Here is a 15,348-nt window from a genome sequence, read left to right on the forward strand (position 1 = left end):
AGTGCTCAAAGTAAATAGGGAGAGAAAGGAACGCGGCGATGTTTTGCCGAGGTATCGAAGAGTCGCCACTCTCCACTAGTCCTCGTTGGAGCACCCGCGCAAGGGTGTAGCTCCCCCTTGATCCGCGCAAGGATCAAGTGCTCTTTACGGGTTGATTCTTCGACACTCCGTCGCGGCGAATCACCCAAAGCCGCTCACAACTTTGAGTTGGGTCACCCACAAGCTCCGCCGGGTGAACACCAAACTCCCAATCACCACCAAGCCGTCTAGGTGATGGCGATCACCAAGAGTAACAAGCACGAACTCTCACTTGACCACGCGAAGACTAATGAGACGATGGATGCACACTTGGCTACTCTTGATTTGCTAGTGAGGCTACTCTCTTGGATTCTCAAATCACAAACACCTCACTAGGAACTTGCTCTTCTTGGCACTCACAAACGTGTTTCTCAGCTGTTGGAATGAGCAAAAGTTACTCCACTCACGAGTGGAGCTTCTATTTATAAGGCAGCCTGAAAAACTATCCGTTATGAGCTTCTGCGGGGTGACCGGACGCTCCGGTCGTGATGACCGGACGCTCCGGTCAGTTCTACCCGCGAACCAGTAATTAAAGAGTCGACCGGACGCTGGCAGGGTCCGGTCAGCACTGACCGGACGCGTCCGGTCGCATAAAACCCTTACTGGAACCTTACTGGACTCGACCGGACGCTGAACCCTCAGGGTCCGGTCGCACTGACCGGACGCGTCCGGTCACACTTTTCCAAGTCTGGACCCTTACTGGAGTCGACCGGACGCTAGCTCTCAGCGTCCGGTCACACGACCCTCCAGCGTCCGGTCACAACAGACTTAACCACCTCAGTCAAACGAACTGACCGGACCCTGCGGCCAGCGTCCGGTCGCACCGGAGCCAGCGTCCGGTCAGTGTTTGACCCTCCATTCACTTTCAACTCTCGATCATATGTGAATGAAGTTTGCTCCAAAGGATCTTAGGCATTCATAGGAGCTACCTAGAGCTAGTTTTAACAAGTGTGCACCACACCTAACTCACTAGACTCAACTAGGTCAAGCTACCCGTTCATACCCCCCTTCATAGTACGGCCAAAGGAAAAACAAAGTCCTAAACTACTCTAAGTGTCTCTCCAACTCCAATCGACACTTAGAACTAGTTATCCTTAACCTTGTCGTCCATCCTCTGAAAACCGAAACGATTTCCATCGTAGGGGCATGACAACCTCGATTGCCCAATCGATCTCCATTACCATGACCTAACTTAATTGCCTCTGCAAAACACACGTTAGTCATAGTAATCTTGTATTGACATTAATCACCGAAATCCAACTAGGGGCCTAGATGCTTTCAATCTCCCCCTTTTTGGTGATTGATGACAATACCACCTCGAGTATGTTATGGAGTGAGGTTTTTGACGGGCTTGGTTCATATAAGCTTTTGTCAATAAGAACAAAGAGTTAGTCAAGCTTATATGACCCAAGCCAACACAATGTACTCAAAGGATATGAATTAAGCATGAGTACAAATAATAAAGCTCATTTGCTTCGAAGTATAAACGCGGAAGCAAACGCAAATGAGCATAATCACAAGTGATATGACATATAGAAAAGCGAAGTAGAAATCACATATGTCAAATATCACAACCACGTAGATAGCACTATCACATATATATAAAAGTATGTATGAAAGTAAACACACGAATGCATAAGTAATAGTGTATCACACAAATAAAACTCCAAATGTATATAAAAAGCTAATACTAGATAACTAGCTCCCCCTAAAACTCGCTCCCCCTAAGTCTACATACTCAAACCCTCTCCCCCTTTGGCGTCAAACACCAAAACCTAAGGGTCGGACGGCGGGGCTGCAGCGGACGAGTCGGGCGCTGAAGTACGTGGAGCAAGATGGAACTGGGCGCCATCATCATCAGATCCTGAGCTCTGAACTGACTGACCCTCTGAAGCAGGAAGTGTCGCTGAAGCGGTCTGGGTCTGAGCTGGGGCTGGTGCTGCCTGTGATGCTGCAAGTAAGTCTGTCGTAGGATCTGACGAGGCGACAGACGAGGGGAGCCTCTGAGTGGTCATGATAGGTGGAGCTGCTGTAGATGGTCCGGCAGTATGCATGTGAGGCGGAGTAGGCATGCCGGTCAACTCGCTGAATGATGCTCCAAGACTCCTGGAGACTGACGACTCAGGCACAAACAGCGAGGAAGACTGCTCTGGTGTAAAGCCCGTCTGAAAGGGCGTGAACTGCGGGGCGACACCCGGTGAGGCTAACCACTGGGACACCTGTACTGGAGGTGACGTGAACTGAACTGGAGGCTGTCCCTGACTCTGAAGCCCGATGGGCTGTACTGCTGGAGTCGTCGAAGTGGTAGGAGGCTGTGCAAGCTGGGGCGAAGTCTGTGGCAGTGGAATCCCAATAGCCGTCACTACATGCTGCATGAATCCCATGAGCTGCTGCTGCATAAGTAACTGCTGGTGCTGAAGGAGCTGCTGCTGCCGCTGAAACTCGTCCTGACGAGCCTGAAACTGTGCAAAGTTGGCAGCTGTCTCCTGTGCCTGTCGTGTCTGATCCTGCTGCATCCGCTCAAGAATAGCAATGAGAGCGGGGTCTGTCTGTGGAGCAGGTGGAGCAGAACTGGAGCTACCGGCCTCTGCATCGTGTCTGCGAGGAGGCATCTGAGGTATAGGCTGGTAGTCGTCGTCGGAGCTATCACTGTACTCGCTCACCTCCTGCTGTGCCTCTAGCTCCGCCTCCTCAGTAGCTGCAATCCCTCTGATGATCTCATCCTGCTGAGCTGCAGACTCTGGCACGTCGGGGCGACGGCTAGGCTGACTGGGTGCCTGAGGAGTGGCGTGTCTGATCCTCTGTGACAGGTTGTAAGCTGGGAACTCTGTGGTGGCAGCTGTATACTCATCCATCATGCCAGGGGGCTTATCCATCACAACTCTGCGAATAAGGAAGGTGATCCAGTGAGCATAGGGAAGCTGCCTGCGACCCTTGAATCCCTCAGCGATAGTATCCTCCATCTCAGAAAGAAGGAGGTCCCAGATGTCAAACACTGTCATCTGCATGATAGCATTGAGAAGCCAGAGCTGTAAGCGAGTCAGGCCCTCCCTGTATCCCAACCTGGGAAGCAGTGTCCTCCTGATGATGGCCTCTAGTATCCTCGCTGTAGGAGTCAAGTCACTGGGGTTCCTGCTCGACCCCTCACCAAATGGCTCCTTGAAGCAATGCCGCACTAAGTCTGTAGGGGGTACCAACCCTCCATGGGGACGCCTGGGAGGTCCCTGCTGTCCATAGCAAACCTCATGCATCCTTATAGGTTGCTCCTGTAGTCTCAGTATCTCCCTGGCTCTGCCACTAGTCACTCTATGGTCTTTGCCGTTGAAGGCAAAGTGAATGAATCTGTGATGAGGATCAACATAGAGCGAGGCATAAAACTGACGGACCCAAGATGGTACATATATCCCCGTCCGTCCAATCAGATCTGACAGTCCTGGCAAATATGACAAGTATTGCCGAATGCCCTCTCCGGCTGCTGCCACAATGGACTCTATCTGACAGACCCTCTGTGATCTGAACACTGCCCCACTGTTAAGATATGCATTGTAGAAATCCTCATGCAGTGGCGTGTAGAACCCCTCAGCTGCTCTCTCATCCCTCCTCGGAGGAAACCAGACCTCAAACTCCACAAACCGCAGCTGCTGAACCTGCCTGGCTGTAGCGGCCCTCAAGTCGAGGTGAACCACTGGAGGCGGACCCTGTGAAGGACGTGAACCCCTGCGCCGTGTCACTGGCCTCGGTGGAACTGCAGCACTGGTACGACTCGAGCGGCGTAGCTGAGGTGCCGGCTCGGTCTCCTGACTCTCCTGAGTCTCCTGGGCTGGCTGAGGCTCTGCTGGTGGGGGCTGCTGCTGTGCTGACGGACCCTCCTCAATGGCAACCCGTCGTCCTGCCAACGTGGCAGTCCCAGCTGGACTACCATGACGACGCTCAGCCTCCTCAATCGCAGCTCTGAGTGCGGGTGAAACTGGCTGATCTGCAATAACAACTCCGCTGCGGGTACCACCTCTCTCTGCACGCTCTGCGGCCTCTGCAACAGCTGCTGCTCTCGCTGTCTCGGCGTCGGGGGTACTTGCGCTTCTTGGATGTTACTTGCTTGGTTGACTTGCCCTTGGATCCGGCTGGCTGACGAGGCGGGGGCCTCCGATCATCATCGCCTGGGCCACCACCAACATTCTTGGTGCGAGCCATCTGAGCTGACAAGATGGTGAACTGTCGCTGATGAAGATCAACTGTCAATCTGCCGCTTTCGAGGCTTGGCCTCGATCCTTACTCGCGAGCTTGGCTCCGAGTTTACTGCCAACTGCCAGACGAAACACAACGGAACCGACTCGCTGCACGATAGAATAGATGGATATACAAATAAATACCATATATCTAATAGTTGCGAAATCCTAATAGAGAAAGCAATGTAGATGCGAAATTGAATCGTATGGCTTTCTACCTGACGAAACGCGAACCGAGAAGAGGTAAGATATCACGCGGGGGATTCTCGGAACCGGGCTAGGGTTATGTCAAATGCCCTGAATGCAATGGGGAATCAGTGCGATTAGAGTTTGATCTAGGTCATAATTTGAGATCAAAATTGAAGCACAAGATTTTGCCTTACCAACCAGTTAGAGGATCGGGCAAGAGTGGCGAAGATTGGCAGCCTCGGCACCGATGGGGCAGCGAGCTTGGGTGCGAGGTGACCGGCGAGGTGCTGAGCAGAGGCAAGGCAGGGCCGGAGCTCGGCGGCGCTTGGCTGCGACGGGCAGATGGTGGCACGGGACAGCGGCGCGGGGCTCGGTGGCGCGGGACAGCGGCGCGGGGCTCGGTGGCGCGCTAGGCCGGGGCACGACGGCGCGGACGCGAAGTGACCGGCTATGGCGGCGGCTCCGGCGAGGCAGCGGCGGCGCGGCTTGGCGAGGCAGCGGCGGCGCGTGCGCGAGGTAGGGCGCGAGGAGGTGGCGGCGCTGGTTGGGTCAGAAGAGAAAAAGGAGATCCGGATTTATAACCCCCAACACGTGACAGAGAAGGAAACGGGAAAAAGAGTCCTTAAGACGCGCGAGATCCATTGACCGGACGCTCCGGTGGTAGCGACCGGACGCTACCACCCAGCGTCCGGTCGATTCCAGAGAGGTCCAAATCCTCTGGAATCGCGACCGGACGCGTCCGGTGGTCCTTGACCGGACGCAGGCAGGGTCCGGTCAGTACAACTTTGTCATCCTCCGATCGACCGGACGCTGAACCCTTTCTGACCGGACGCACAGACGCAGCGTCCGGTCACTCCTTCAACAGCAGTTCACCTCCTGTGAACTGACCGGACGCTGGACAGCAGCGTCCGGTGCAGCGTCCGGTGCACCTTTTTCAGCAATTCTTCAACATACCTTCGCGCTACCTGTTCCCAATCAAGTCCCAACTTGAATAAGATCCAAATAAACACCAATTGGGACTGATGTGAGTGACCTCTCTCAAACCCTCATATTTTTCAAAATATTTTGCCTTAGGCTATAATTCTTTTTAAGAAAGTAGGCAACAAGAGGGCAAATGGAACAAAACGACAAAACAACATTCATGCAAATGTAATGCTTGTAAGTAAATCTAGTTGCTTGTCAAGTTTGATCCAAGGTTAAGCTTCTTCACACGCTTTTCGGCGGTTATCTTAACCATGTTAGACAAGCCCTATATGCATTGCCACAAATTAAACAAGTTGTATTTTACAATGAATGCAAGGGACAACACAAGCTCAATTTTTTGTGAAGTTACTAAAATCAAGTACATTGAGCTCGTTCCGCAATCTACAAAATGTAGCTTCATCTAGCGGTTTAGTGAAGATATCCGCTAATTGATCTTCGGATCTTACACCTTCTAGTGATATATCATTTTTGGCTACATGATCTCTTAGAAAGTGATGGCGGATATCTATATGCTTGGTGCGAGAGTGTTGAACCGGATTATTTGCAAGTTTTACCGCACTTTCATTGTCGCACAAAAGAGGTACTTTCTCTAGAACTACTCCATAGTCTAGTAAAGTTTGTTTCATGTATAATATTTGTGCACAACAAGCACCCGCGGCAATGTATTCCGCTTCGGCGGTGGACAAAGCCACACTATTTTGTTTCTTGGAGGACCAAGACACAAGAGATCTACCAAGCAAATGGCACCCTCCGGATGTGCTCTTTCTATCAACTTTGCATCCGGCGTAGTCCGAATCGGAATAGCCAATTAATTCAAATAAAGCTCCTTTGGGATACCAAAGGCCAATGCTTGGTGTGTGCTTAAGATACCTAAGGATTCTTTTTACGGCAATTAAATGTGTTTCCTTAGGACTAGCTTGAAATCTAGCACACATACACACACTAAACATGATGTCGGGCCTAGATGCGGTTAAATATAACAAGCTACCAATCATAGAACGGTAGAGAGTTTGATCAACCGAGTTACCTCCCTCATCTAGGTCGAGATGTCCATTTGTAGGCATTGGGGTCTTGATTGGCTTACATTCATCCATCTTGAATCTTTTGAGAAGATCTTTTGTGTATTTCTCTTGAGAGATGAAGATGCCTTCTTTCATTTGCTTGACTTGAAAACCAAGAAAGAATGTAAGCTCACCAATCATTGACATCTCGAACTCCTTAGACATCAATTCACCAAATTCTTTGCATGAGTCTTCATTTGATGATCCAAAGATGATATCATCAACATATACTTGACAAATGAAGATATGCCCATCAAGCTTCTTGGTGAATAGTGTGGTGTCGACCTTCCCAATGGTGAAGCCCTTCTCAATGAGGAAGTCCCGAAGGCGCTCATACCAAGCTCTTGGGGCTTGCTTAAGCCCATATAGTGCCTTGGACAACCTATAAACATGATTAGGATATCTAGGGTCTTCAAACCCGGGAGGTTGATCAACATAGACTAGTTCATTAATAAAGCCATTTAAGAATGCACTTTTCACATCCATTTGATATAGTTTCATTTCATGATGTGATGCATATGCAAGAAGGATACGGATGGCTTCTAATCTTGCAACCGGTGCAAAGGTTTCTCCAAAATCTAAACCTTCAACTTGAGAGAACCCCTTTGCTACTAGTCTTGCCTTGTTCCTCACAACAACACCTTGATCATCTTGCTTGTTGCGGAACACCCACTTCGTTCCAATGACTCTTGCATCTTTTGGTCGCTCTTCAAGATTCCAAACTTCATTGCGAGTGAAGTTGTTCAACTCTTCATGCATGGCATTGATCCAATCCGGATCTTTAAGAGCATCTTCTACCTTGGTAGGCTCATAGCAAGAGACAAAGGAGTGATGAGCAATAAATGAAGTAAGTTTTTGAGATCGAGTCATCACCCCCTTTGTTGGACTCCCTATGATGAGATCTTGTGGATGATCTTGTAGGAGAGGTGTATTTCTTCTATTGACCACTTGAGGAGGAGGTTGTGGAGCATCAACATCTTGTGCTTGTACCACCATTTGCTCATGGGAGATATGAGTATCTTCATTTTCTACTCTCCGAACTTTTTCACCATCTTGTGGTACATTTGATGAAGAAGGTTGGTTAATGACTTGTACATCATCTTCATCATCTTTTGGCTTGATGTCTCCCACCGGAATGTTCTTCATAGCCTCCCTCAATGGTTCATCACCTACATCATCAAGATTCTCATGTGCTCCTTGGGAGCCGTTAGATTCATCAAATTCCACATCATATGTTTCTTCAACCAAGCCGGTGGCATGATTAAATACTCTATATGCTTTGGACTTCAATGAGTAACCAACAAGAAAACCTATATCACAACGCCTTTGAAACTTCCCTAGGTGTTGCCGCTTCTTGTAGATGTAGCACTTGCAACCAAACACCCTAAAGAAGGAGACGTCCGGCTTCTTCCCATTGAGCAACTCATATGGTGTCTTGACAAGGAACTTTTGAAGAAATAGGCGGTTGGATGCATAACATGCGGTGTTGATTGCTTCCGCCCATAGAGCTTCGGGGGTGTTGTACTCATCTAGCATTGTCCTTGCAAGAGTGATCAAAGTCCGGTTCTTCCTCTCAACTACACCATTTTGTTGAGGAGTATAGGTTGCGGAGACTTCATGTTTGATTCCAACTTCATCACAATAAGCTTCTATATTTGTGTTGTCAAACTCTTTGCCATTGTCACTTCTTATCTTCTTTAGCTTCACTTCAAATTCATTTTGAGCTCTCTTGGCAAACTTCTTGAAACATGATGCAACTTCGGATTTGTCATGAAGGAAGAACACCCATGTATATCTTGAATAGTCATCCACAATCACAAGACAATAGAGATTTCCTCCCAAACTCTTGTATGTTGTTGGTCCAAATAAATCCATGTGTAGGAGTTCTAGCACTCTTGTGGTTGACATGAAAGCTTTGGTTGGATGAGTGTTTGCAACTTGCTTGCCGGCTTGACATGCACTACAGAGCTTGTCCTTCTCAAACTTCACATCCTTCAATCCTCTTACCAAATCATTCTTCATAAGCTTCTTGAGTGAGCTCATCCCAACATGAGCAAGTCTTCTATGCCATAACCACCCAAGTGTTGTTTTGGTGAATAGGCAAGTTTTCAAGTTTGCATCTTCGGAGGTGAAGTCAACTAGATATAAGTTGTTGTATCTAAATCCATTGAATATCACTTGATTGTCATCTACTTTGGATACAACAACCTCCTTTTCGGTGAATAAGCATTGAAATCCAAGATCACACAATTGCCCAACGGATAGCAAGTTGAAGCTCAATGAAGCAACATAGAGTACATTGGAAATGGAATGATCATTTGATATTGCCACTTTGCCCAATCCTTTAACCTTGCCCTTTGAATTATCTCCAAATGTTATTTTCTCTTGTCCATCTACCTTTTCATCTAGTGAGGTGAACATACGAGGATCACCGGTCATATGTTGAGTGCAACCACTATCAATAACCCAATGACTTCCACCGGTCTTGTAGTTCACCTACACACAAGAGATTCAAGCTTTAGGGATCCAAGCTTGTTGAGGGCCCTTCACCTTCTCAACAAGTGACTTAGCCACCCAAATTTTCTTAGGCCTACTCTTGTTGGGGGGACCTAAGAACATGACTTTCATCTTTCCACTCGAATCTTTTCTAAGCATGTAGTGAGCATTGAAGGCAAAGGGTCTAGCATGCTTGGGCAAGGGTTGTGGTGGTGGAGTTTGACACTCATGAGCAAAGTGGCCTTCTTGTCCACACTCAAAACATCTCTTTGGCTTTGGCTTTGGCTTTGATTGTTGGTGTTGAGCTTGAGCCTTCTTCTTCTCTACACTTGCCATATATCCAATGCCACTTCTATCCATCTTCATGACGGTATTCATGAGTAGCTCACTTTGGAGATGCTTGCCTCTAGCAAACTTGCTCAATCCCACCTTGAGATGCTCTTTCTCCATCTTGAGCTTCTTATTCTCTTCCTTGAGAATATCATTGTTCTTCTCCTCCTTGAGTTTCTTGATTTCTTCTTTTAGCTTCTCATTCTCAAGGATCACCTCTTTGTCATGATCAAGAGTTTCTAGCACAATGGTGTTGTGACTTTTCATCTCTTCAAGATCTTTCATGAGCTTCTCATTTTCACTCTTGAGCTTGACAAACTCATCATAGTCATTGCACTCAACCACTTGCTTGCCCTTGCTACTAGATCCATGCTCAATGCTTTCATCAATTAAATCATCACATGAGGTAGCTATATCAATCTTAACAACATGGTTAGTAGCATCATGTGGCTCATTTGGTAAGAATTCTTGTGCAATAATAAGAGTATCATAATTGATCTTTAGAGTTGTATATTCATCTTTTAGCTTATTGTGACTAGTGATAAGCTCATTGTGCACCCACTCAAGTTTATCATTTTTATCTTTAAGCTCTTTCTTAGAAGATTTGAGCTCCTTAAGTTTGGATGATATGGAATCATTTGTTTCTTTGAGCTCATCATTAGTCTTTTCTAATGTATCACACTTAGGCTAAGAGTGAATCATTTTTAGCATCAAGTTTTTCATTTGTAGCTCTACTCTTTCTAATGATCTTTGTATATTTTCTTAGTATTTTGACAAGATCATCATATGTAGGTGAGTCATCATCATCGCTATCACTATCATCATCACTAGCATGTTCATCATCACTACTATCATCACTCTTAGTTACCTTTCGTTCACCTTTGGCCATAAGGCATAGGTGTGTAGAGGATGATGGCGATGGTGGTGGTGAAGATGCAAGATCAATAGCAATGGCGGCCACCTTTTCATCGTCACTCTCATCATCGGATGATCCACTTGATGAATCAATGTCCGTGAGCCAATCACCGACAATGTAGGCCTTGCCACTCTTCTTCTTCTTGTAGAAGTCCCTCTTTTTGCCATCTCTCTTCTTGTATGGCTTGTTCTTCTTCTTTTCATCTTCATCACTTGAATCATCTTTCTTGCCCTTGTTCTTGAACTTGTCTTTCTTGGGCTTTGTGCATTGATGAGCTAGATGGCCAAGTTCGCCACAATTGTAGCAATCCATCTCGGAGATTGGCTTTCTTCTTGAACTTGTGAAGAACTTCTTCTTCTTGCCATCAAACTTGATGCCACTCTTATTTAGCCTTTTTAGCATCTTGGTGGTCTTCTTCACCATGAGGGCAAGACTTTCTTCATCATCTTCATCACTTGAGCTCTCATACTCAAGTTTTGCTTTGCCCTTGTCTTGGCTAGCTTTGAATGCTAAGTCCTTCTCTTTCTTCTTTGTAGAGGATGAGCCGTCTTGTGGTGTGATGTGCATGTACATCTCATGAGCATTGATCTTTCCCAAGATTTGTGTCGGTGTAGCGGTGGAAAGATCACCTTGATGTAGCACGGTCACAATGTGCCCATATTTGTCAATGGGGAGGACACTCAAGATTCTTCTCACAACATCGGATGGTGACATTTGAGTAAGTCCAAGCCCATTGACTTCCTCTACAAGAACATTTAGTCGAGAATACATCTCATTAGCACTTTCTTTGGGAAACATCTCAAAAGAATTTAGCTTTTTAATCACAAGATGATAGCGTTCCTCACGCTCACTCTTGGTTCCCTCATGGAGCGCACAAACGTCCGACCATAGTGCATGGGCGTCTTTGTGGTTCCTTACACGATTGAACACCTCTTTGCAAAGGCCTCTAAAAATGGTGTTGCGAGCCTTTGCATTCCATTTTTCATAATTTACTTCATCGCCTTGAAGTTGGGCGGCATTCCTAGGTGCGGGGAACCCTTGGGAGGCGGCTCTAAGAATTCCAACATCTAGAGCTTCTAAGTATGCCTCCATGCGGATTTTCCAATATGGAAAATCATCTCCCTCAAAGATAGGAGGAGGACCATCCCCGTGAGACATCTTGCTCTAAGCGATTAAGCTTAAAAACGTGAGCACGAGGCTCTGATACCAATTGAAAGGATCAAGATGCCCAAGAGGGGGGGTGAATTGGGCTAATTCGAAATTCTCTTGCAATAAACAAATCCTACGGATAGCCCAATTAACCCCTTGTGCCTAGAAAAGTGTTTCTATCAAACTAATGCACAACGAACTCACCACCTATGTTCCAACCTTACTCAAGCAAGCAATTCTATGGATGTAAAACAAGTATTGAATTGCTTAAAGTAAATACTCAAAGTAAGTGCTCAAAGTAAATAGGGAGAGAAAGGAACGCGGCGATGTTTTGCCGAGGTATCGAAGAGTCGCCACTCTCCACTAGTCCTCGTTGGAGCACCCGCGCAAGGGTGTAGCTCCCCCTTGATCCGCGCAAGGATCAAGTGCTCTTTACGGGTTGATTCTTCGACACTCCGTCGCGGCGAATCACCCAAAGCCGCTCACAACTTTGAGTTGGGTCACCCACAAGCTCCGCCGGGTGAACACCAAACTCCCAATCACCACCAAGCCGTCTAGGTGATGGCGATCACCAAGAGTAACAAGCACGAACTCTCACTTGACCACGCGAAGACTAATGAGACGATGGATGCACACTTGGCTACTCTTGATTTGCTAGTGAGGCTACTCTCTTGGATTCTCAAATCACAAACACCTCACTAGGAACTTGCTCTTCTTGGCACTCACAAACGTGTTTCTCAGCTGTTGGAATGAGCAAAAGTTACTCCACTCACGAGTGGAGCTTCTATTTATAAGGCAGCCTGAAAAACTATCCGTTATGAGCTTCTGCGGGGTGACCGGACGCTCCGGTCGTGATGACCGGACGCTCCGGTCAGTTCTACCCGCGAACCAGTAATTAAAGAGTCGACCGGACGCTGGCAGGGTCCGGTCAGCACTGACCGGACGCGTCCGGTCGCATAAAACCCTTACTGGAACCTTACTGGACTCGACCGGACGCTGAACCCTCAGGGTCCGGTCGCACTGACCGGACGCGTCCGGTCACACTTTTCCAAGTCTGGACCCTTACTGGAGTCGACCGGACGCTAGCTCTCAGCGTCCGGTCACACGACCCTCCAGCGTCCGGTCACAACAGACTTAACCACCTCAGTCAAACAAACTGACCGGACCCTGCGGCCAGCGTCCGGTCGCACCGGAGCCAGCGTCCGGTCAGTGTTTGACCCTCCATTCACTTTCAACTCTCGATCATATGTGAATGAAGTTTGCTCCAAAGGATCTTAGGCATTCATAGGAGCTACCTAGAGCTAGTTTTAACAAGTGTGCACCACACCTAACTCACTAGACTCAACTAGGTCAAGCTACCCGTTCATACCCCCCTTCATAGTACGGCCAAAGGAAAAACAAAGTCCTAAACTACTCTAAGTGTCTCTCCAACTCCAATCGACACTTAGAACTAGTTATCCTTAACCTTGTCGTCCATCCTCTGAAAACCGAAACGATTTCCATCGTAGGGGCATGACAACCTCGATTGCCCAATCGATCTCCATTACCATGACCTAACTTAATTGCCTCTGCAAAACACACGTTAGTCATAGTAATCTTGTATTGACATTAATCACCGAAATCCAACTAGGGGCCTAGATGCTTTCACATTGGTAGCACCATCTTCATGTGAATGACCTTGTGCATCATTGATCTTCCATCTTGGTTATTTCTTGATGCGGAAGCTTCACCATGTTCATTGGATGAAACATGATGAATGGTAGGATCATGATCAACATGCACAATGGTGTCTTCATCTTCATCTTGTACTTCGATGTGCTTTATTTCACCAATGTCAAGCTTCTTGATAACTTTATGCGGAGCTTCTTCATTACCTACAATCTCAACATTGGCTTGCTCCTTTTGAGAGCCGTTGGTTTCATCAAAAGTCATGTCTACCGTGATTTCAATTAAACCGGTGGTTTTATTGAAAACACAATATTCATGTTCGTTAGTAACATAACCAAGCATGAAACCTTCATCAACCTTTTGGTGCAAACTTTGAGCTTTTGGATTTCTTGTTAAGTATAGAACACTTAGATCCAAAAGGCACATTGGGCTTTTTACCGGTTAGAAGTTCGTAGGCGGTCTTTTCTCTTTTCTTGTGAAGATACAAGTGGTTGATAGCATGACATGCTGTGTTGACATCTTTCGCCCAATAATTTGTTGGAGTCTTGTACTCATCCAACATTGCTCTTATGACTTCTATGAGTGTTCGGTTCTTTCATTCCACAGCTCCATTTTGTTGTGGAGTGTAGGGAACCAAGAACTCATGCTTGATTCCTTCTTCATCAAGAAACTCTTCAATGTTGGTATTCTTGAACTCTGTCCCATTGTCACTTCTAACTCTCTTGATCTTGACATCAAACTCATTTTGGGCTCTTCTTGCAAACTTCTTGAAGATGCCTTGCACTTCACTCTTATCACGCAAAAAGAATACCCAAGTGAAACGAGAATAATCATCAACAATTATGAAACTGTATTTGTTACCACCAATGCTTATATAAACGATGAGTCCAAATATGTCCATGTGAAGCAATTCCATTGGCCTTTCGGTGGTCACAACATTCTTGATGAGAGTTTTGGCTCCAACTTACTTTTTGGCATGGCATGCACTACAAATTCTATCTTTCTCAAAAGAAACATTTGTTAGTCCAAGGATGTGTTCGCCTTTTTAAAGTTTGGCCAAGTTCTTCATCCCAACATGGGCAAGTCGGTGATGTCATAACTGACCCATGCTAGATTTTGCCATTAAACAAGTCTCAGGATTTACTCTATTTGATGTGAAATCAACTAGATAGAGTTTCCCTTTTAGATAACCCATAAATGCAATAGAGGAATCCTCTCTTCTATAGACTTCCACACCCTTATATGTAAAGAGACAATTATAACACATCTCACAAAGTTGTGAAAATAGACAATAAATTGTATCTCAATGAATTCACAAGTAAAACATTAGAAATTGAATTATCATTTGAGATAGCAATTTTACCCAAACCGAGAACTTCTCCTTTTCCATTGTCACCAAATATAATATTTCCACTTTGGTCATGACTAGGTTGGAATGATGTGAACATGTCCTTCTCTCTGGTCATATAATTGGTGCATCTACTATCCAACACCCAACTTGTTCCACCAAAGGAATATTCCTACAAAGACAAATTAAGCTTTGTTTTAGGTACCCAAAAATATTTGGGTCCTAGGGGGTTAGTCGCATAAAACTTGGGCACCCAAACACTCCTCATAATCTCCTTTCTCTTGTGGGCACCAACATACTTCACCACGATCTTGCCATCCTTGCCCCAACAATACATGTAGTCACTAGCATAGCATCGTGGGAGTGGTGCTTGTGGCTTGGGGGCCTCCACTTGCTTCGACTTGATTGTCTTGTCACTTGTAGGTGCAATCTTGGGAGTGTAGACCTTGTTGTTTGCCTTGCATATGAGATCATCAAGAGCAACGCCCTTGTTGAGCTTTACACAAGGCACACCATTGATCATGTTCCTTCCATTTGTCTTCCCATCATACCTATTGTAGCCAATGCCTTCCTTGATTGTGGGTGCCTTGATGACTTGTATATCATATTGTTGGATTGCTCTTGACACTTGCACCCATTCTCCAAGATCATCTTCAACCTATGTATCTACTTGTCTTTCCTCTCTAGCTCAACAAGGTTAGTTGCATATGCATTTACATCAATTTTATAGCATCTTTTACAACCATTGCTAGTGGAGACATTAGAGTCTTCGGTTGCCTTAGGAGAAGTTGAAGTGCTAGCCCAAAGAGTGCTATAGTTTAACTCAAGATTACGGTATTTTTCTTCCAAGCTTGTAAGGCTTTCTTGTGCTATACTTTTTTTCATTCTTAAGGCTAGCTATTG

This window comes from Miscanthus floridulus, chromosome 1 (genome assembly GCF_019320115.1).
Source record: "Miscanthus floridulus cultivar M001 chromosome 1, ASM1932011v1, whole genome shotgun sequence".
NCBI classification, from domain to species: Eukaryota; Viridiplantae; Streptophyta; class Magnoliopsida; order Poales; family Poaceae; genus Miscanthus; species Miscanthus floridulus.